Source organism: Triturus cristatus, chromosome 4_1 (assembly GCF_964204655.1).
Source record: "Triturus cristatus chromosome 4_1, aTriCri1.1, whole genome shotgun sequence".
NCBI classification, from domain to species: domain Eukaryota; kingdom Metazoa; phylum Chordata; class Amphibia; order Caudata; family Salamandridae; genus Triturus; species Triturus cristatus.
The window spans coordinates 1,137,778,407-1,137,800,581 of record NC_140585.1 but is presented as its reverse complement, the minus strand read 5'-3'; positions in this window follow the sequence as shown (position 1 = coordinate 1,137,800,581).

Sequence of the window (22,175 nt, the reverse complement as noted above, 5' to 3'; positions counted from 1 at the left end):
TCAATAGGTGGGTTTTTATTACTCTGTTTTAAATCTAAAGATAGGTCTTTTATTTACGTGCAATCTCATAGATTACTTTAGTAGGCAAAGGTTTTTGGTGTTGGTTACCCCCTTTAACAGCCATGAGGATAGAAGATTTGCATTGTGAGAATCCTTGCTGGGCCCTCTTAGGGGAGGACACATTTTGCTTTGCTTACTGTAATATTTTGACTGTATGTCAATTGGTTGCTTTGTGGAAAAGGTTATACTCAATACAGTAGGCCTGTGTTTGATAATGTTGGTTATCGCAACAAGCCAACAATAACAGCTATAGGCCTGATTGGTTCACTGAGAAAAGTTATGCAAGATACAATAGGTCTGGTCTATTAGAAAATGTTATGACAAAGGCAGTAGACCTGACTTATTTATAGTGAAAAGCATTTGTTAAAGGCAACAGGTCTCTGATGGTGAATTGTTATAACACTATGTTACAGACTATGAATAGGTATTTTGTTACAATTAATCACACATGTAAAGGTTTTGGTGTTGACAGTCCACTCTAACAAACCCTTGGAGCAGAATCATTTCACTGTGATGACTCTTGTTAGGCCCTATTGAGTGGTGTTTTATATTGTTTACCAATTGCAATTTATTACATATTTGTCATTTTATAGCTGCATGTCTGATGGCTGCCATCTTATGCACACTTTCGTAGGCCTGTGTTAGTTAAAGTGGCACGCCAATGATGAATGCTAGAAGCCTCATTGGTTTACAGGAAGTGGTTACGCCCGATTTCTTAGGTATAATATGTGTAGAATGAAAAGTTATGGCAGAGCAAGCAGGCCTGACTTACTTATTGTGAAAAGCATATGTTAAAGGCAATAGGCTTTGTTATTAGGCTGCACTAAAGCCTGTAGGCAGGTATTTTGTTACACAGAATCTTGCAGATTACCATAGTAGGCAAGGATTTTGGTTTTGCTGACAATGCTCCCACCATACTTCAACAACAGTATAGAAGAAGGAAGGCGATTATAAACATTACACTTAAAGCAATAACTCTACACGCGCCATATAAAACTACTAGGGTGCCATTTAGAACAGGAGTGACACAAATGTAGGTAAAATCGGCCAAGAGCATGTAATTCACAGCAGAATATCTGACCCGGTCACGGACAGGTAAGCATGGAGCAGGCCCCATATCTCCTTAGGTCAGTGTGCGACGAGATTAAAGGCAGAAAAGGCATCTGCAATGTTGCTGCAGATTATGTAGCATTACTATATGTACATCTACATTTTCTCTCTATAGACAATGCTGTGTGCTCAGTGTGACGCAGAACAGGCCTGGGCCTTGTTCTCGTGCGGTGACAGTCTCATATACTGCAGCGCAAGGCCCAGCTGACTCCAATTCGTAATTGTGTCACTGTTATTTTTTAATAAATCTACAACCAATATATTTAGTCGCTAATACTTGGGGTCTATGGAATGACCAACCCTGTGACAAATTAATTTCCGGGATGATAATTGATTTAAAACTCAGTGAATAACCCACCAGCTGTTGCATAATTTACAGATTTCAACAAAAAAATCGTGCTTCTAACTCAAACGTATCAGTTGTTATAACGAAAAAGTGCGCCACAATGGCATGGCATTTATAAAGTTTATCTGATCACCGTTCAGTTGCAGATTGATATGCTATAATTATTATTATTATTTAGGCCAAAAGTTCAGCAATCGTAAAGACATCTATGGATTTACAAGTTATTGTCCTGAATGCTCGAACTCTCGGGCTGGTCACAGTAATCCCACCCCCAGTTGCCCATTACTGTGTTCCCACATATCAGATGATATATATATATATATATATATATATATATATATATATATATATATATATATATATATATATATATGAATTCCAAAAAGCTGTCTCCCACTTCCTGACGTCAGATATTACATCACTGTATTTAGACACTTATTTACCCATGTCTTCTTCCATTAATTTTTAGCTATACATACATTACAAATTTTTTTTTTTCAGAAAGACACATATGTCATCAGTGATGTAATATCTGACGTCATCAGCAGAGGATTGCGGTCGCGTGAGTTATAGTTGCCTGCACTAACTATAACGGGGGAATTTCAATGGTTTTTCACGAGTGAAATGTCCAGCTAACTATAACATGTGTGAAACCTATGGTTTTTTAAGTGAATTTGCAAGGTTTTTTAAATGCTAATTCCTAACTATAACGTGTGTGAAACCTATGGTTTTTTCAGTGAATTTGTACGGTTTTTTAAATGCTAAGTTATGTATTTTTTTTAATTTTTTTAAGGTTTTTCACCGTGCGCGTACCGTACACACACGGTGCGCTTCGCACACCGCGCACCCACGTTACGCAGTTCGCGGAATTTTTCCGTTTCTACCGTACGCGCACGCTACGCGTACTCCACGATTTTTCGCAAAAAAATTAAAGGAAATTTTGGTCCTTGGGGGTCCTTCTGGGACCCCCTGACAAAGGCTAGGGGGTCAGGAACTGTCCACCCTGCCCCCTTTTCACGTGCTCCACCTTTGTTTTTCACCCCCTCAGACTGCGAGAGACAAAATGGCGGCCGACACTTCCTGGTTTTGACCGATCCGAATGTTTACTAAGATCTAACAACCAATCAGAATCGCGCTCGCGCACGGCAGCGTGCGCGTACGGTAAGTTTTACCATACGCGCACGGAGCGCGCCTTATGATATATATATGCTTTTAGATGCTATTTTCTCAGGAAATACTGAACAGATTTACACCAGACCTGCAAAAGGCACATCCCTGACCTGAGGACTACCTCTCTGCCAAATTTCAAGTAATTCTGTTCAGCCGTTCGGGCTGTAGCTTGGACTAAAGGTCCTATGGAAAAATGCATGGGGAAAACGCGTTTTGGGACCCCCCCTTTTTCTCAGCCCCCGCTCGACGAATCCCCCCGAGACTTTCAGGGAAGGAGCGGAGCGGAGCGCCCCACCTATTTTGAAAATTTCGCGAGGATTCGTCAATCGGCGCCAAAGTTATTCCAAATAGAATGTTGCGGATTTCCTATGGAAACACGAACCTAACTATAACTATCTACTGGCGACCGCCAGTAGATAATATATATATATATATATTTGAGGCTCTATCCAAAGGCTTTTATTCGTTAAAGTAATAAATGTTCATCAACTCATGGTCCACGTCTGCATGCTAGGTGGGTAGAAGATGTGCGGATGGGGAGGAGGGGAGGGAGGAAGTGGCGAGGTGGAGGGGGGGTCCTGTTTTTTTTATTAATGTGACGAGCCTCTTGCAGGTACCAGCCCAGTGATAAAATCTCATGCTAGCGAGGGCCTATCCACTTTGAGATCTTCTGGGCCCGCGGTGTTCCCAAATAAAAGATGTAATAGCAATTATTTGTCTGACTGAAGCAGGTGGAACCTACACTGACAGAGCTTTAACGAGGATGTGGTGTAACGGCCAGAGCTGCCGACTTTGGAACTGGGGAACCAGGTTTGAGTTTCAGCATTGGCCCAACATCCTGTGATTCTGGGCAAATCACTTAGGGCCAGATGTCCGTAGGGAAGGTTATGCGATTACCAAATAACGAATCGGTATTTGGTAATCGCAAACACCCATGTACAAATGTGCGTTTCACACATAGTGCGATTCCCAATGAGTCGCAAATAGACATACCTCATTAATATTCATAAGGTAGATCTCGGTTTGCAACCCCCTGGGAATCACAAAAATCACAAGAGTCATCAGACTACCACGTCTGTGATTGCTTTTTAATAAAGCAAAGTTTTTCTTTTTAAAATACAGCCCGTTTTCTTAAAGGAAAATGGGATACTTTTCAGAAAGAAACATTAAAAGTTATCTTTTCATTTTTTTAAGAGTAGGCAGGGGTCCATGTGACCTCTGCCTGGTTTTAAAAATGTTTTTACAAACATTCTCAAAGATTATAAAGGACCCCTTCATATTTGTGAATGGGTTACCACCTGAAACATTTACACATAACACTGCGATTCAGTAATAGGAAGGAATGCCCTACACACGCCCCCTTCTCATACCGAATCGCAAACCTCATTTGTGATTCGGTAATAGGTTACCGATTCGCAAATATGGCTTGGTACATTTAAAAAAAGCCTTTTTTTCGTTTGCAAACGGCCCAATTCTGTGAATCGGGCCGTTTGCAACTGAGAAATAGCTTTGTACATCTGCCCCTTAATTTCCCCGTGCCTAGAAAAAAAACGAGAAATGAATGTGTCCTTGTGTAAAATAACTGTTGCTCATGTAAAGCGCTAAACTACATTGTGGTGGAGTGAGCGCTATATCAACCTGCAAAAAAGGATATCTAATAATTTGAGATATCATAATCTGGGCAGGATTATCATTACCAATGCCCTCTAAGTGGGTAAAATGTCGCGTATCTAGTAATGTGTTCATATTGTAAAATCGTGAAATAATGCCACAGAGATGCCACCTTGTGCTGCATGAAGTCCAGTTTGATCGTTCCCTCTCAGAGACGCCGATTCACAGCCGAGGCGAGGGTCACAGTTAATGCAGTGTGTGTCCTCTCTAACGATTGGCTTCAGGGGGCAGCCTCACAAGCGGTTCATGCACTCGAGTTTGTGACGTAACTGGAAATAAAATGCACAGGTGGTTGAAGGCTTAATTAAACATGTAAGAATAATAATCTCCTAGAGATGGTTAGTATAAATCTTTGGGTTGGAGCAATCAAGGCAGCTCCCTAAGCGTGCCGCAAGAGGGCGCTAGATTGCAACAAATGACAGCAACTATCGATCCTAGCGGGGGAGAAGTACACACAAAGGTACAATAAGGCACTTGGTTTGAAATATCCCTGCTCAGCGTGCGGTAACTGCCGCATTTTTAGAAGCTAACTTAACTGATTTTATATTTTTGATTTGTACTTATTGCACAAACTCACAATCAGTACATCTTTGAACAGTGAGCTGACGCAAATAACATAATGGGACTCGGAAATCGTATTTTCACCAACAAAGTTGTCTTTGGTCACTGATAGCAGAGCTGATACCCAAAGCTTTGTTATTAACTTCAGGAGGAAAACGAGAAATGGTACAGCCAAGAGGTCTGGCTACTGCATAAATGGTACTGTTATACGTGGAGTGTTTTAATCTATGTTTTGGTTAATGAACGGGTGATAGTGAGAATAAGCAGGGCACAAGACCTAACAAGCATTGGCATAACCAACAGGTCTCGCCTTTGGGACCTTATAAGTATTTAGCCATGCAACAGTTGATGTTGCTGCACCAAGGATATTGTGCTGCATAACTAAATACTTATAAGGTCCCAAAGGCGCAACCTATTGGCTATGCCAATGCTTGTTTTGGTGGGGGTGGGGGGGGATAAGAAAGCTTAGTGGCTGTTTTTTTGTTTTGAACTAGAGGGGTTGTATTAACGGTAGAGATAGGAGAAGTGGGGGTGCCTGTAACCGCTGTGCGTGTACTTTCTTTGCGTTGAACCTTGATTTGTTTTAGTTGCTTTTTATTATTCTGGCAATAACGACAGAGCCGTACACGTAGAAGCCTTCCTCCTCCTTCAGAAGCTTCGCTTGACTCTGGCCTCTGCACTCGTTTTAAAGATGCATTCGATAGCCGCCTTGTAGTTGCAGAGTCCTTGTAGCAGGGAGTGCCGGGCCGGCATCTGGTGTGTGTGTGATGTATGCTCCGAGCCCCCACGAAGATGCTTGGTGCCAGCGCATTTCGAGGTGGGGGCGGGGGGCTTTTACTTGAGTCGAGCGCTAAGAGATCACCGTGCTGTGCTCAAATACCCCATCAGAGAAGCATTCTTGAATGCATTAGCCAACAGCACTTGTGCCAAAGAGCTCGGCAGCAGTGTGTGGCAGACACAAGGCTTATCAAGACCTGAGTAATGAATGTAGCGCAGCAGAGTTCAGCGCTGAATCCCACAGTGACACCCTACAACCAGCTTTTATCCTGTGCTGCTGGAAGCCCGCGTGTGTTTGGAGATGGTGTTGAGAGCAGGGCATTGCCCACACCAGCTGCACCTCGCAGACGCACCACCGCCAGGCTGCTGCCAACACCCTGTGTGAATGTAAACCCCTGGTGGGAGTCAGACAAGCAGGAAGTGGGATAAGGGAGGGGGTGGCAAATGGTGAGCACTTTCGCGGCCGCTTTGATGTTCTCAGTGGCCGCACAGCTCACTGAGAACATCAAAGCGGCCGCGAAAGTGATCAGGCAGGCTGACAAATGGTGCGCGTGCCCGGCGCTCATGCACTGTAGTTGGAGGCCTGAAAAGCCACTAGTCTGCACTTCCAAATCCTGCTTACTAAAACTCTCGCCAGAGTAGCGCTAAAGCGCTGGCTCAGGCGAGACCTAAAAAAGAAGTGGGGGGACGCTGACGTTATGACAGGAAGTGAAGTCACGAAATGTGGCTTGCACCATCAGACTAATTGCCTCCCCTCGCTCACCCCTTAGATGCGATTGCATCAGAGAAGCCAGCGCGTAAGCAGCCAGAGAGGCCAAAGCGTGAATATGTGGCTCAATTTGCTCCAGTTATCGAGCTCCGGTAAAATAAGCTGGGGGACGCCGTCCACCCGCGTGGTACTCCGACTCGAGCCCTGAGAATAAGAGATCCTTTGCACTAATTTGTGTTTGAGTGATGTCACGCCTGGTAGTTTGAATACACAATTGCTTTCAAGGGTGGGTGAAGTACAGTTCAGTTAATGATTGTGAGAATGTGCAAATTATTAAAGATATTTGTTATGCGGTTTATTAAAAGGTTGTTTTATTAGGAAAATATATTTGTATAGGATCCTGCAAACATTGACTTTAACCCCATCAAAGTGTAAGTCGATGAAAAAAGTTAATAAGAATTTAATAAAGATTGTAGAAATAACGTTTGCAAAATTATAAATAAAATTGTTAGCGTAAAAATACTTTGGGGCAGATTTATGTTTCCTGGCGCATCCCTGCAAATCAGCAGGGATGCGCCAGGAAAGATGCGTCACGAAAGTTTACCCTTGCGCCACAATAGATGCGCTGCATTTACAATGCAGCGCATCGTGGCGCAAGGATAAACAGATGCGTGACGCATCTGATGGCGGAAGGTTGGCGCATTGCTGGAGTTGCGTCGCAAGCGCGACGCAGCTCCAGCAAGGCTCGGGGGTGCCCTATCATTACAATGCTGCGTCAATCCTTACGCCTGCTTCAAGCAGGCGCAGGGTTTTGACGCAGCATGGCCGGAAAAGTGACTGAGTGAAATCTTGTAGATTTCACTCAGCCACTTTTCAGAGGCGTTCCTGCGCCGGAACGCCCCCCCCCCCCGTGCAGGTACGCCCACATGTGGCGCAAGCTTTACAACGTGACGCATCTCCCTAGATGCATCACGTTGTAAATGGGGCGCAACATGGCGCAGGGTTTACGCCGCCGCTGCGTCACAAAAGTGACGCAACGGCGGCGTAAAAGTGGTGCAAGTCCGATATAAATCTGCCCCTTGGTCTTAACTGCTTGCTTACTGTAATGTGTTATTGTAAAAGAAGCGCAGACGTAAACATTGTTTCAAGAAAACCTAACGGATATTGCAGGAAAGAGTGTGGGATGCACAGAGCAGCATACAGGAACTCGTGGGCGGGGTTAATATGTGGCAACTGTTCCTGGAATATCTAGAGTGCGGCCGCCTGAAATGTGTAAACTGCACTGCCTGATCTCTTGATAACGGGAATTAAAAAGAGACTGAAGCGTCCCTGTAATGCAGGGATGTAGCTACCAATGGTGCAGCCTGTGCAGTGGCACCGGGGCATGGAGCCCTGATGGGCACTAAAATCCAGCAATGCTCTCATTTACCACCCTATCAGCAGTAAAAGAGGGAACATTTTCCTTGCTTGCACCAGGGCCCACAGCGTCCCTGCTATGCTACTGCTGCTATGAATCTGTGTCACAGACGTCCACGTGCTGCCTGCATTGTTATTGTAAACAACTAAAGCGCCCCAATCACAGAGCAGGGATATTCTGCAGAGGTGCTTCTTAAACCTCATAAAAGGACATATTCAGCTTCTGTTCCATGGAGCTGAACTTCCACCCACCCGCTAGACACCTACGCTCCTCTTTACTCCCAGTCACCCCCGCATCAGCGCACTTGCACGAACGCTCCTTCTCCTACATGCAGCCAAGACCTGGAAAGACCTCTCCCTCCAGCTCCCTGCGGCTTCAGGCTGGCAGACTTCAGAAACAGACTCAAAACCTGGCTCTACGAAGGAGCTGCAGCGCCCAGATACCCTTAGGGCTGACAGAGTGCGCTTTACAAATGCTGATTGATTGATGAAGCAAAGTAGAAGATCGGCGCCAGTGTTGGAAAGGAGCCCAATGGGGTAAACATAAAAAAAGCTCCCTGGCAATAGATTGCAAGCGCTCTGAATTGTAACATCGGCTCCACTGTTGAAATTAAATTGGGGGGGGACACGATGAGACACGTTAACCAACACTGAAATGGAGGATAGAGTGGTATTTATCTTCTGTATATTACTTTACTGGTGAGCGTGGAATGCTTTGCTATCATGAAACACTCACTCAATATCAGTTACAGCAAACGCTGACTTTCACTGTAATGTTTGCTTGCTAGGAACTGTGAGCCTGATTTATATGTTAGCAGAGAGGGAACTCCGTCACAACGGGATTCCCTTTTTGAAAATAAAAAAAGAAAACTGTTTGGGTCAGGACTTCGTCATATTGACGGAGCCCTGACCGAACAGCAAAATGCATTGACAGGAACCGCCGTGACAGTGATTCTAGCCAATGCTTTATAAATGACCGCTGGCTTAGGAGTCATTATAAATCTGGCGGTCCCTCTGCCATGGGGACGGAGTAATTTACTGTCACCCTGGTGAACAACTGACCATCAGCTGGAGCATCGAGGGAAGGCGGCGGAAACACAAGATGAAACAATGCCCTTTGCGCTCAGTGCTCTAGCCCACTGACCCATCGGTGGAAATGGCTTTATGCCATTCATAGGTCACCCTCTCTGATTTGCTTTTGATCTTGCATGCAGATGTGCAAAGATGCTTTGACTGGCAGAGGCAGCCGGCACAGGTAAAGGTGGTGAGGCAGTGGGGCGGGGCGGGGCAGAGGGCGGGGAAGTTGACAGACGATGGAATAGGTATGATTAAAAAAAATAATACCTATTCCATCGTCTGTTGGCTTCCCGCCCTGCCCTGCCCCACCGTGCTTACCTGTGCCAGCCGTGGCTGGACTGGACTAACACCACTTTCCTTTGAATAAGTGTTTGATAACCTTTGTACTGCATGATTGGCACATTCTAGGCCGAAGGCTTACGCCCTGCAAATGTTTTTTAGGTCCAGCCTGCAGGCAGCATGCATGCACCGTTGCTTGGTAAACCTATTGTGTAAAAAAAAAAAACTCTGAAAATCGTTTTTTAACATACCCATTACTTACCGTTCATTGGCAAAAGTGTCACTCTTCTTGCCTGCAGATCTCTGTACTGGGGTGAATGTATGACATTGTTCTGCATTCTGTCCATCAATAGTTCTTTTTGCATTTGTCACCCCGAGTGGGATGGGTATGCTCAGACGTGAGTCCCGTGCTCTCCATGCCACTGGAATCAAGCTATCCTGGCTGAAGAGGGGTGAAACCCCGAAACCGGTCCTAGGATGCTTGTTTCCAGTCCAGAGAGGACCTGGCCTGGCAGTTCGGGCTGGACTATTCCCATTGGGCACAGGATCAAGACTGATTTGCATATGGCTGGGTCCAAACTGGAATGGCATGGTGAGCAAAAAAACGATGGATTTAGGCCCAGATCTCTGTACTGGGGTGAATGTATGACATCGTTCTGCATTTTGTCCATCAATAGTTCTTTTTGCATTTGTCACCCCGAGTTGGACGGGTATGCTCAGACGTGAATCCCGTGCTCTCCATGCTACTGGAATCAAGCTATCCTGGCTGAAGAGGGGTGAAACCCCGAAACCGGTCCTTGGATGCTTGTTTCCAGTCCAGAGAGGACGTGGCCTGGCAGTTCGGGCTGGACTATTCCCATTGGGCACAGGGTCAAGACTAATTTGCATATGGCTGGGTCCAAACTGGAATGGCATGGTGAGCAAAAAAACGATGGATTTAGGCCCAGATCTCTGTACTGGGGTGAATGTATGACATTGTTCTGCATTCTGTCCATCAATAGTTCTTTTTGCATTCTTATTCGGCAGCGCTTGCAAGGCGTTACTTCATGCGTCACTTCCTTTATCTTGTGTGGTGCATTGGACCTGGTACAGATTGAAATCCATTAATTACTGTCCGTCCGCTGCGCCCTAGATTGAAATACTTTTTATTTTTTATTTTTACACATTCATTTTTGGTAGGCACGGGGAGATTAAGTGATTTGACCGCAGGATACCCTTCACTTTGTTTTATTATGTCCTTTTTATTCATATCCTAGGAGCTTGTTTTTAAAAAGTATTTGTTTTAAAATGCTAGATTTAAACACGCTAAGGTGGCCTTGTTGTTTTTAAAACTGTCCTCAGATGCATTAACTCTGTTCTGCACTGGAAACTTATTAAGGGCAGCTGTCAGACTCAGAAATACAAGAGGTACTAGGTGAACAAACGTGGCATCTAGTGCGACCCTGTTAAAGGACTTAAAATGAATGTGACGAGGGGAAAGGTTCGCTTAATCCAGGAGGGATTGAATATGCACTTATTTTAGGCTGTTGAATTGTTATGCATTTCTCCCATTACATGATGTACCCCTTCTGAATTTTCGTGATTGGTGAGGCTAGTTCCGTATTGGCCCTAAATATGAATTTTATATGTTAAGGGCTTTTTATTTATGGATGGACCGAGCATGCATCATTCTCACTTGTTATGTGGCCTGTTTTTATTATGATCTATTAAAAAAAAACAAGCATTGGCATAGCCAATAGGTCTCGCTTTTGGGACCTTATAAGTATTTAGTTATGCAGCACATTATCCTTGGTGCAACAACAACTGTTGCATGGCTAAACACTTATAAGGTCCCAAAGGCGAGACCTATTGGCTATGCCAATGCTTGTTTAAAGATGGCCTCGAAACGGGCTCTGTTTTGTGCCCTGGCACAGACCGTCCGTTTTTTCCCAGACTGCAGTAACAGCAGGCACATCCATGTGTGCGTGCTCACACTGCTCACTTCTGCTAGTGGAGAAGTTACGGCATGACGTCATGCCAAGTGAGCATTGTAGGGGAAGGGAAATCCTTGCTTCTTACATCCCCCATGTGCCTGCTTTTTAAAACATAAGACTCCGAGCGCTGTTGCGAGTGAGGAGGCCCTATTGAATAGCGCGCACTGCAAATTGCCACTTCTCTTTTTGAAACTCAGGAGCGGCAACATTGTCGTGGTGTCACCAGGGTTTTAAGTGGAAGCTTTTTCAATAATATGTACAAGCCATAATTGCTGCTTATTTATCTAATGCAGCTAACAACCATTGACAAAGCCAATAGTCCTGACTTCTTTTAGGTGTGATGTTACTTGTATCATATGTCTGGATGCAATCACAGAAACAGCAAAATACAAGTCTGTGGCACACTATGCTAAGCACAGATTTTTTGCCTATGCGTTTTAAGCCACACCCTTAATTACATTGGCCACGCTCCTTGGAGAGACCCCCCAGTTTTTTCATCCCACTTAAAGCCCTGGCTCCACCACTGCAGCTCTCGAAAGTAGTCTCACAGCTGTGATGTTCTTGTTTTCAGGCCTTGAAGAGGCAATACAAAATTGTCTAAAAGCAGCAATCAAAAGGTTTGTTTAGTGTCTGCTTTAGGTAAGTAGTGCCCCAAACAAAGTCACTAGAGAGGATGGGCCCTCGTGGAGCCCGGTACGCCTGACATGAAGTCAGTTAGCTTATCTGACGCACTACTTTCCGTCGGTGATGCAAACTTTCCTGTGCGTTATTCAAGTAGATATGTGAAAAGACCCCGTCAGCAAAGCGTGGGATTGTGAGGCGATAAAATCAGCATAAGGTAGTCAATTCACGATCCACTTTCAGTAATGTGATTGCATTGCAATTTTTTTTTTCTATGTATTCATTTTTTAAGCAATAAGTTGGGTGCTGTGATAGCTTAAAAACTAAAAAAATAGAAAAAAAAATGTTTTCTATTGATTTACTTTTTTAAGCAATACGCGCAGGTGCCGCGATTGCTTAAAAAGTAAATAAATAGAAAAACAACATTTGCAATGCAATAGCTCTCGCATTACTGAAAGTTTATAGTATTGGCGTTGCATTATTATTAGCATCGCCAATAGCTCAGACTTTCGGTAATGCGAGACCTATTGCATTGCAAATGCTTGTTGACTCAATGTGAGCGAAAGGTTGCTTCTCTGCATCATCAGAACTATCTATGCAGCTGCACTGAATAACATTAACACAGGGTGATTACAGGACCCCAGGAGGGGCGCAGCTGTCACACACAATCATACTTATGGTGACAATCGACAGACATATGAGGACGTGCACTTAGTAGGTATGTGGTGGATTATTGGATAAGTTATGGATGCATGGGTACATTTATAGTTGAATGGGTGTATACTTTGATGAATATATAGTTGGATGGGTGTACCTGCATGCAGAGGTGGATGGGTGGGCACTGGGCAGGGGTGGCAGCACACGTGGATGGATGCCAGAGTGAATGGGTGGATGAATGCTTGGGCGTGGGCGAATGGATGCATGATTGGGCACGGGTGGATGCTAAATGATTGATGTCGGAAGCAGCTCATCACCAGTTGAGGGAGTTCTGTAAAATAAAAATAATCACCAAGTGGCCCCGTGCGTGTCACTTGAGCAAATCTTGTGTATTCAGATCACGCTCAGAGCATCAGATCTTTGAAACCGACACAAGTCACAGGGTGAAGTTGACACTCTGGCAAGCAAGTAATGCGCGCTTAAAAAAGAGTGGGCATGCTGACGAAAGGACGGGACTTTGGCAGAAGGGTAGGCAAGGTTTGCTGAATTGAAATGAACCCCCAGGCTGCGGAACCTCCATGGAGAAGGGGCGAATAGTCACATCTCTGCTGGTTTCTTGCGAGTAGATGTGTTTAATTGTACGTTTATATGGAGGGTCCTGCACAGCGCTCCTACAGCTGATGGCGGTGCAACGTTGCTGTGTTTTATGCAGGACTTAATAGAAATTGGATCAGTTCAGATATAATTAATAATTAGACGTGCTTTGCAGAGCTAGTAACATTGCGCCTCTCTAAATGTCACGCTAAGCGTGCTGAAACTATGGGAATGTCACACCTAGGTGAAATGACTGAGAAAACCCTTCTGTGGACCAGCAATGCAGGTTCCCGACTACCTGCAGTTTATTCAAAGTGGGAGAGGAACATAAGTCAGTGAAAAACATTTAATTAATAAAACAGGATCCGAATCAAGCCATGCAGCTATGAAAATCGGAAATTGTTACACAATAATGTTATTGTTTTGAACGTTTGGCATTGAAGCAAATACAAAGCAGAGGGAGTTGTGGGGAGAATAGTTCCTCCATTTTCTATGTTCCGATAATGTTTTCTAAATGATTGCATTTAGATGCGTTTCTGAAATTGCCAAATAAAGACATAGCCGAGTGTGCCCTGGGCTAGCTGTTCTGACGTCATGGAACACTTGCATTATAATTGTAGACAAACAGTGGTCGTCTGCTTCCGCCTATTACATACACCATGTTGTGCAAGCACATTTAAATTGGCAGTAGGACATGTACACAGACGTATGCTGTTCAACTGGTAAGAGCCCTGATTGGACAGAACACAAATGAGCTGAAAAGTAGTTGTGGCGGAAGGCGTTACAGAAAATAAAGGTGAAAAAAGTGCTTAGTTTAAAAAACACACGGTTATTCTATCAGTGGTTACGGAGAAGCTATGAAGCAGCACAGATCAAAGAAAAAAAAACAACTTGCAGATGAGAGAACATTGCATGGTAAGAACGATAAACAATAGATCTCGCATTACTGTCAGTTTGAGCTATTGGCTTTGCTATTAATAATGCAACCCCGCTAGCTCAAACTTTCAGTAATGCGAGAGCTATTGCATTGCAAAGCTATCGCGGCACCCGCGCTTTACCTTTAAACATCTTAAGCTAAAGCGCAGTTGCCGTGATGGCTTCAAAAGTAAAAAAATAGAAAACAATTACTTTTTCTATGTCTTTACTTTTGAAGCAATGACAGCACCCGCGCTTTAGCTTAGGAAGTTTAAAGCTAAAGTACGGGTGCTGCCATTGTAGACAAAAAGTCAAATAAACATAAAAAGAAAGGCATGCAGCCACGTTCAGTGCCACACATAATAAAAGAAAGTTGATGCCGCCATCTATCCTGCCAAGGTGTGCAGTGCTGCCTACATTAAAAACAAGCATTGGTCGCGGGGGAATGCAAAGATGAGGGCTGCAGCGGGAGAGAGAGGCGGACGTGCGCGCCGGCAAACGCGAGTTGTGCGCGCGCAGCAGCGCCCAAAGTGAAAGTAATTGCACGTTCACGCGAGCGTGAACGCACGCATTAGACCAGCAAATGCCAGTGGGAAGCACTTTTAAATCCCACTTACAAAAGTCGAGCAACAGCGCATGCGCTGCTGTAGGCTCGACCTAAAAAAGTGATTTGACCAGAATCACAGCATGCTAAGCTGACCCAAGGCTCGAACCCGGTTTCCAAGCTCTGATGTCAGCAGCTCTGGCCGTTTAGGCCACATCCTCTCCCCAGACTCATGCAAATTCCGAGCGCTCCTCAGAGGTGCTGGAAGCCGATGCCGAGGAGCGCTGTTGTTTAGGTCTCGCCTGAGCCAGCGCTTTAGCGCTGCTCTGGCGAGAGTTTTAGTAAGCCGGTTTTGGAAGTGCAAAATAGTGGCTTTTCAGGCCTCCAGCTACAGTGCATGTGCGCCGGGCGCCCGCACCATTTTTCAGCCTGCGTGATCACTTTCGCGGCCGCTTTGATGTTCTCAGTGAGCCGCGCGGCCCCTGAGAACATCAAAGCGGCCGCGAATGTGCACACCATTTGCCAGCCTGCGTGCCTCTCTCCCCTTAGTGCGCGCGACACACACTTCCCCCTCCCTTATCCCACTTCCTGCTTGTGTTTTTCCCTTCCCTCTCATCTCCACCTTTCCTCTGCCGTTCTCCACTCAGCGCTTTGAAGCGCCTTTGCGCGCCACGGACGGTCTCCAGAACGCAGAGCTCAGCCTCTCGGGTGTGTGATGTTACCTACGAGCTTTTGGTGCTTGCCAGGCCCCTGTCCACACAGTTATCACTGGATACAGCTGCACGTGCACTAGTATCAGTAGCGTGACCTCTGCCGCGGAAGAGCTCTCTTGCACTGCTGCACGAGATTAATCACGTAACCAGAGGCAATCTTAGCTAATGACCTGTAGGGCTTTGATTAGAATGGAAAACGCAACTTCGCAGTCAAGTAAAGTCAGACCTGAAATAATTGGGTTGCTAATCAGCAGTTCTTCCAGTTTTTTCTTCCATAGTGGAAACAGAAAACGGACACTGGAGTTAGAGTCCGAGCTGCCGACTTTGGAGCCGGGGATCCCGGTTGGAGTTTCGGCGTCGGAACAACATCCTGTGATTCCGAGCAAATCAGTTAATCCCCGTGCCTACCAAAAATGAATGTGTCCTTCTGTAACGTAAAGCAACTGGTGCTCATGTAATGTCTCCAATACCTTCTGGTCGAGTTAGCGCTATGTAAAACTGCAACAGTTTAAAAAAAAAAAAAAAGCAAGCATAGTCTCCGATTAACAGAATGGGGTTATGGAGAGGTGGGGAATATTGATATTATGGGTGCAAGCGGTATTTTTACAGGCAGCTATGTGTGTGCTCCGCCCTCCGCTCACCTCGCCGATCCAACCTTCCATGTAATAACCACCTTAGTACCGTTTTCATTTTCACTGTTGATCCTGCCCTTGATTCAGTCCCCAGTACCTCCTGTTCTATGATCCCACACCCACCTACTCAACTGTATCACCTGAAATAAAACCACCATGTGCGCAAATACTGTTGGCTTATACCTAGGTTCTCATATAATTAAAAAAAAAATTGCAATTTTATATAGTGCTTCTGTTGGAGCGCTTATACTGGAGCACTTTACACGAGCACGCGTGTGTGTTTGTGGGGGGGGGTTGTTACACCTAAGCAAATGTTACCTGCAGGGGAATGAGCGTTTCAGTGTGAGTATGTCTTGCAAAGTAAGTGGACATGGGCAATATTCGAAGAGCACCGCCTGTGCTCCATACAATTTAAGTTTTACTTCTTTCAAGGGCAGGAGTAAATTAGTATGTGGGACACAGCGAGGAGTAAATGTAAATGTAGTGCATTTATATAGCGCACCGCACACCCCCGAAAGGGTCTCTCAGGCACTGTACACATACCGCTGTGGAACCCTTCCTGGCCTTTCCCTGTGAAGTGCACACTCCTGGGCACCCCCAAGGTGAAGCCAGGCATCCTAGCGCTTTTGGGGTCGTTGTGGAGATTAAGCAAGCTATTGCCCAGAGTTGCAGAGTGGGACCCATGATTAGAATAGGCACTGAGGCGAGAATTATCGGGTCCGGGGAAATTAAGCCCAAGACCCGCCGAGGCAGGAATTGAACTCTGGTCCGGGCCAGACCTCTGCCTCAGGGTCTGCCGCTCTAACCATTGAGCCACACTTCTCCACCCCCACATTGTGTGTAGATCTAGAGGAAGCGGTTTCTTTAATGGAGGGTGGAGGAGTGAGGGAACTATGTTCAAAGTTCCCTTCTCTTTGCAAAGTGTTCAGACATTCCTAAAATGCCCGTGATATCCCACCGGCAAAGAAAAGCTAAGCATTTTTACAATTCCAGAAGTACCCCTGGAAACCACGACATGACATCTTCAACGCCTAGTCACGAGTAGTAGGCGCTATATAAAAATACACATCACAGCTTCCCACGAGTGCCCCGCTATCCTCTGAGAACTCAAATCTCCTACAAACATAGGAGTAAATATACAGGAGTACTTTTTTTTTTTAAACAACAAATAAAACTCTGTAGATCTACAGCGGGGTACACATTCTGGCGTTGTCTGTACAGAATTGAAACATTCCTTTGCGGTGTGGGGCTCCTGCCGCGCAGCCACTGAGAACATCAAAGCGGCCGCAAAAGTGCACACCATTTGCCAGCCTGCGTGCCTCTCTCCCCTTAGTGCGCGCGACGTGCCCTACCCCCTTCCCTTATCCCACTTCCTGCTTGTGTTCTTCCCCTCCCTCTCTTGTCTCCACCTTTCCTCTGCCATTCTCCACTCAGCGCTTTGAAGCACCTTTGCGCGCCACGGACGTTCTAGAAGCATCGACCATGATAAGACATAACAACCCGCAGCACCGCCTCGAGCATTGGCATAGCCAATAGGTCTCGCCTTTGGGACCTTATAAGTATTTAGCTATGCAGCACAATATCATTGGTACAACAGCATCAACTGTTACATGGCTAAACACTTATACGGTCCCAAAGGTGAGACCTATTGGCTATGCCAATGCTTGTTTTATTTTTAAGTTCAGCCTATGATTGTGTTGGTACACATTACCAGGTTTGGGTCCATTTTTATAGGCCCACTCCGCCATCCAAAGTTCGGACACTTAGCCACAAACACCTCTCAATAACTTTGGTAAACATAGCGTGCGAAGGGGAGAGCATGTGGCCTAACGGCTAGAGCGGTCGACCTTAAACCTGGGGAATTGGGTTCAAGTCCCGGCAGGGGCCTCAACATCCCGTGATTCTGGGCAAATCACTGCCTAACAAAAATGAATGTGTTAATGTGTAACGGTGCTCATGTAAAGCGCGCTGATACCTTCGGGTCGAGTTCCCGCTAAATAAAACAACAACAAAAAGTATCTGCGCGCAAAAGACCATGCCGTCGAGGATGTGACCTGATGAGTTTGGAACAGGGTAAGCGTGTTCAAGACCCTGCGCCGGCTCCACATTGTGTGATTCTGGGCAAATAACGTATTCTCCCCATGTCTACACATATGAATTTTACCTCGTGAGAGTAGTTTGGTGCTTATGTAAAGCGCTCAGAAGCCCTTGGACCGAGTTCTCGCTATATAGAACTGCAAATAATAAATCTATGTTGGATTGACCTTGTCTGCTTATAAACCTGACCACCCCCTGGGTGGTGAAACGCAGAAATGCACCAAGTATCATGACAGTGCCATACCAGACAGGGGATCTGCAGGCAGCACTCTTGCAGATGCACACCCACAAAATGGTGCCTTACATGCCTTTTAAAAAGTGCTTTGTGTGCCGTTTTCTGAAAGTCTTCTCAGTAGCCATTATGCTTTGTGTGATACCCTGCATCTGTTGACTCTTAACGAACGAAAAATTGCATTCTAGGACATGTAGTTCTAAGTTTCCCCGTGAAAGTTAAAGCAAACAAGCATTGGCAAAGACAATTGGTCTCGACTGTGCAAGAGCAATTGTCTTCGTCGATGCGTTTGAGCTACGTTGTACAGCTACAGAGCTATTTTGCAGCATAGCTAAAAGTTAAGGAAATAAAAGGGGCTACAACGCAATCAGCAATGGCTCTCGCACAGGCGAGCCCAATTGGCTCTGCCAATGCTTGTTTGCTTTTGGGATCTGTGCAAACAATATGATCATCCTTATTAGTTAATGGGGGCTTATTTAGGACGCGCCTGTAAGGCTGCACAGTTGCTTTGTTTAACTCTGCAGCCTTACAAACAGTTCTGAACAAACTACCAGGAGCCAGTGTTGCCAGATTTTGAGACCCATCCCAAAGCCGCTCAAATATAAGCCCAAATCCAGCCCAACGCAGACCAGTTCCAGCCCAAAAACAATCCCAAAGTAGCAACTCTCAAATTATGCAGAAATAGTCATCAGAAACAATTTTAAGGACAAATAAACATTCTATTCAATATAAAGATAGTGGGAGGGAGTTAACTGGGCACCTGCCTTAATGCTACTCACTTGTAAGACCAGTCCTCACAGTGACTAGCCCACTAACCTAGCTACATTAAAATCTGTCATCTGCATATTACATGATGTGCTTTGCCAGACACACATTAACCTACACTACTTTGATTCAGATCTGGGACTACACAAAGCAGAGATTTCTGTGACAAATACTTTAACCTCCAAAGTTCTCACCAATTATTATTCACTGATATTTACTGGGCACCTCTACAGATGTCTTAGCCCCATAAAATATTAGAATACGCAGACTTTGCAACCAATTACGCATAACAGATGTAGTACCATGCTTCTTGTTGCCAATTTCTTTATGGCAGGGTTTTAAAAACAATTTTAGTACTATTTATTGAGCCCCACATTTTGCATTGGGATTGTGCCACTTTTGCAGCACAAGCCTAAAGCACAATTTGTTAAATCTCGTAATGTGCTTAATGCACTCATGATATACCTACTAAAAACAAATGTGTGGGATCTTATCTGATGTTACTTCGCGTGATGTCAATTACTGTGATGCCACACATTGTGACATCATGGGCTGTGACGGCACGCACCATGAGGTCACTTGCATACTGACTAACTAGGTTACTGCCTAAGTAGGTTATTCCCCCCCACGTGCTAAAGCTGTAACTTCAATGCCTTCTATTTTAGGAAGGAATAATTTTACCAAAACACAAAACCTGCTTTTCAACTTTCAAAAAACTACCAACTATTATTTTCAATATTAAAAAAAAATACCATTAACATATTTTCCCTTTAATGATTTGGCGAAATTAACACACCTGTCCCATGGAAAAAGGCACTAAAAACACAGGGAAGGCAGTTCCATGCTTTCACATCCACACATGCATTCCACAGGCCTGCCCCTCACCTTCCCATTTGCCCCACTGAAAAGAAATAGACATGGTTCCCTGAGAGTTGGCGGAGGCAGCATGGGCACGTCTGTGGACTGAGGACTTGAGCAGCAATGCAGGAGCAGAGGCCCAGCGCCTAGATTCCTGAGCATTGCACGTGAATTGCAGGAGAGAGTGCCGCTCGTGGTGTGGGAAGGGCAGAAGAGTGTGTATGTTGACAACAGCGAGAGACTGAAGCGAGACTACTCGAAAGTGAGTTATGCTTGCAGGTGGAGTTTGACTGACTCCATGTATAGCATATCTCTGTGAGGAGAGTTTGTAACAGCGGATGTGCACAGGGGGCCAGGGGCTGTGAGGTAGGTGTATTGAGACTGCAGGGAGGGAAAGTGAAAGGACAGAGACAACTGGAAAAATTGTGTGGCAGAGGATTATATGGGGACGGAGTTATGACCTGGGATTCTGGGAACGACGCACATCGGTCAGTGCACACACACCCTCTGCTCTGTGGCATCATGAATCTCAACCTAGACAAGGTAAAAAATGAAGTGTCACTTACTTAGATTAGGGGCCTTAGGGGCCGGACAGCAGGATACAGTCAGTCAACCGAACTGGGCGTCCTGGGCCACTACAGGCGTCCGGATTCCTGAAGTTGAAGGCAGCTGCCAGCCAGGCCAGCTACTCAAGAACAGGGAGGGATTGAAGGCTGGGGCCGGGTCGCGACTTCTTGTGGCAGGCAGCAGACAGTGGAGTGGAGGTGCACTGCACACAGACACACAGGCAGGCCAGCCAGCCCAGTACGCGCGTGCTGTGCAAAGTGCGAACTGGTGATGAAGACTCCATAATCCAGACGAGAGCCGAGGATTAACCAAGTGGTGTGGTGGTGGTAAACCAACACTCCCTCACTGTGCTGTCACACTATTGTGTCACACACTAGAGTCGAGTCTCTCTGAGTGCCGAGTCCGACCTCATGTGTGACAGTGTGATTGAGACAGAGTCCACTCCGGACCCTGCTTTGCCCGGGGGGCGGGGGGAAGTACTCAGACCGGGACTCTCACTCACCAAGCTCTTGTTTGGCCTCCTTCAGCCGCGGGATCAATGCAGATTGCGGCTGCGGGCGGTCTGATTACAGCCTTAGCCTTAGGCAGCACGCAAGGCGCAACTTGAATCTAAAGCCTTAGCCTGACCTGTGATTTTCCTACCAGGCAGCCGCAGGGCCCAGGGGCCAGGCCCGTCGAGGTGCGCTGTGCAGCAGTGCAGGCAGCAGGTATAGCCTAGGCTATGAGCCTGCCTGAGCTGACTGACGGTCCCGACTGAGGGCAAGCTGAGGGTGCTGGACGACAGGTGAGGTGGTGTGGTGACTGGACAGGACACCAGACCAAACAGACCACAGTGAGGTCGAGGTCCGGAGCAAGTCTCCCTGCTGTGACCTGCGAGCGCCCGCCTACCTGAGTGACCACTAATCTAGGTGTCGTCGACGGAAGAAACGACTAGAAATTACTACAGTGACGGTCCACTCTCAGACTCCGCCCACCGAAAGGGAGAGCGCTCAGCGCGGTCAGCCAGCACTATAAAGAATCGCGAGGGGACAAGTAAAAAATGATGCCCAGGGCCGTCATTGGTAGCGCTTTCGCGTGCTACAAGATTGACGGCCCTGGGGACCCATCATATCAAGCTAGGTGGTGGTGGTCTAGTGGTGCAGCGCTGCGCATACAAGTGTAGCAGGTGCGCTTGCACTTACACAATTTCACGGGGCATCCAGCCGCCTCACGTCACGTGTTGTGATGCTCACGGGTAGGGTGGGTCATCATCATGTGTGCACAGGCTGGCCCCTGGTGGGTCCTTCTCCAATGATTGGCACTGATTGTTAGCGCGCTGCATGCTCATTCGTCAATGGACCTTGTGCACCACTGTGATAGGCGCACGCCACGGACTCATCGTGGTCGGCGCCCGCCAAGCCAGTAAATTGCGCACACAGACATAAAACTAGCCCAAAAAGTAGCCCCCCGCCAGGCATGGGTTTTTCCTGCACAACTGGGAAAAATGTTGCCCAACTGTGCGGGAAATAGCCCAATCTGGCAACATTGCCAGGAGCGGTAATACTGTTGTATTCTCTGTTGGAATGTTCTGCTGAGTGTATTCGAGGTTCTGGTGGTGCGGTTCGGAGGTCGGCAGTTGTGCTGAGACCTCCGGACCTGATTGTCACGGTTTCCTGTGCCTGCGTGCATCGGCGAATAAAGACCCCACTTCTTTAACACCATACTCATCTCTTCGTCCTGATTTATGGTGACAGCCTCGATTTAACATTTGGCGCCGATCGTGATTCGCCGATTACCTTTGCAGCATTCTGCCCTCATCATCGTAAATTTGGCATCTCTATTTATGAATCAC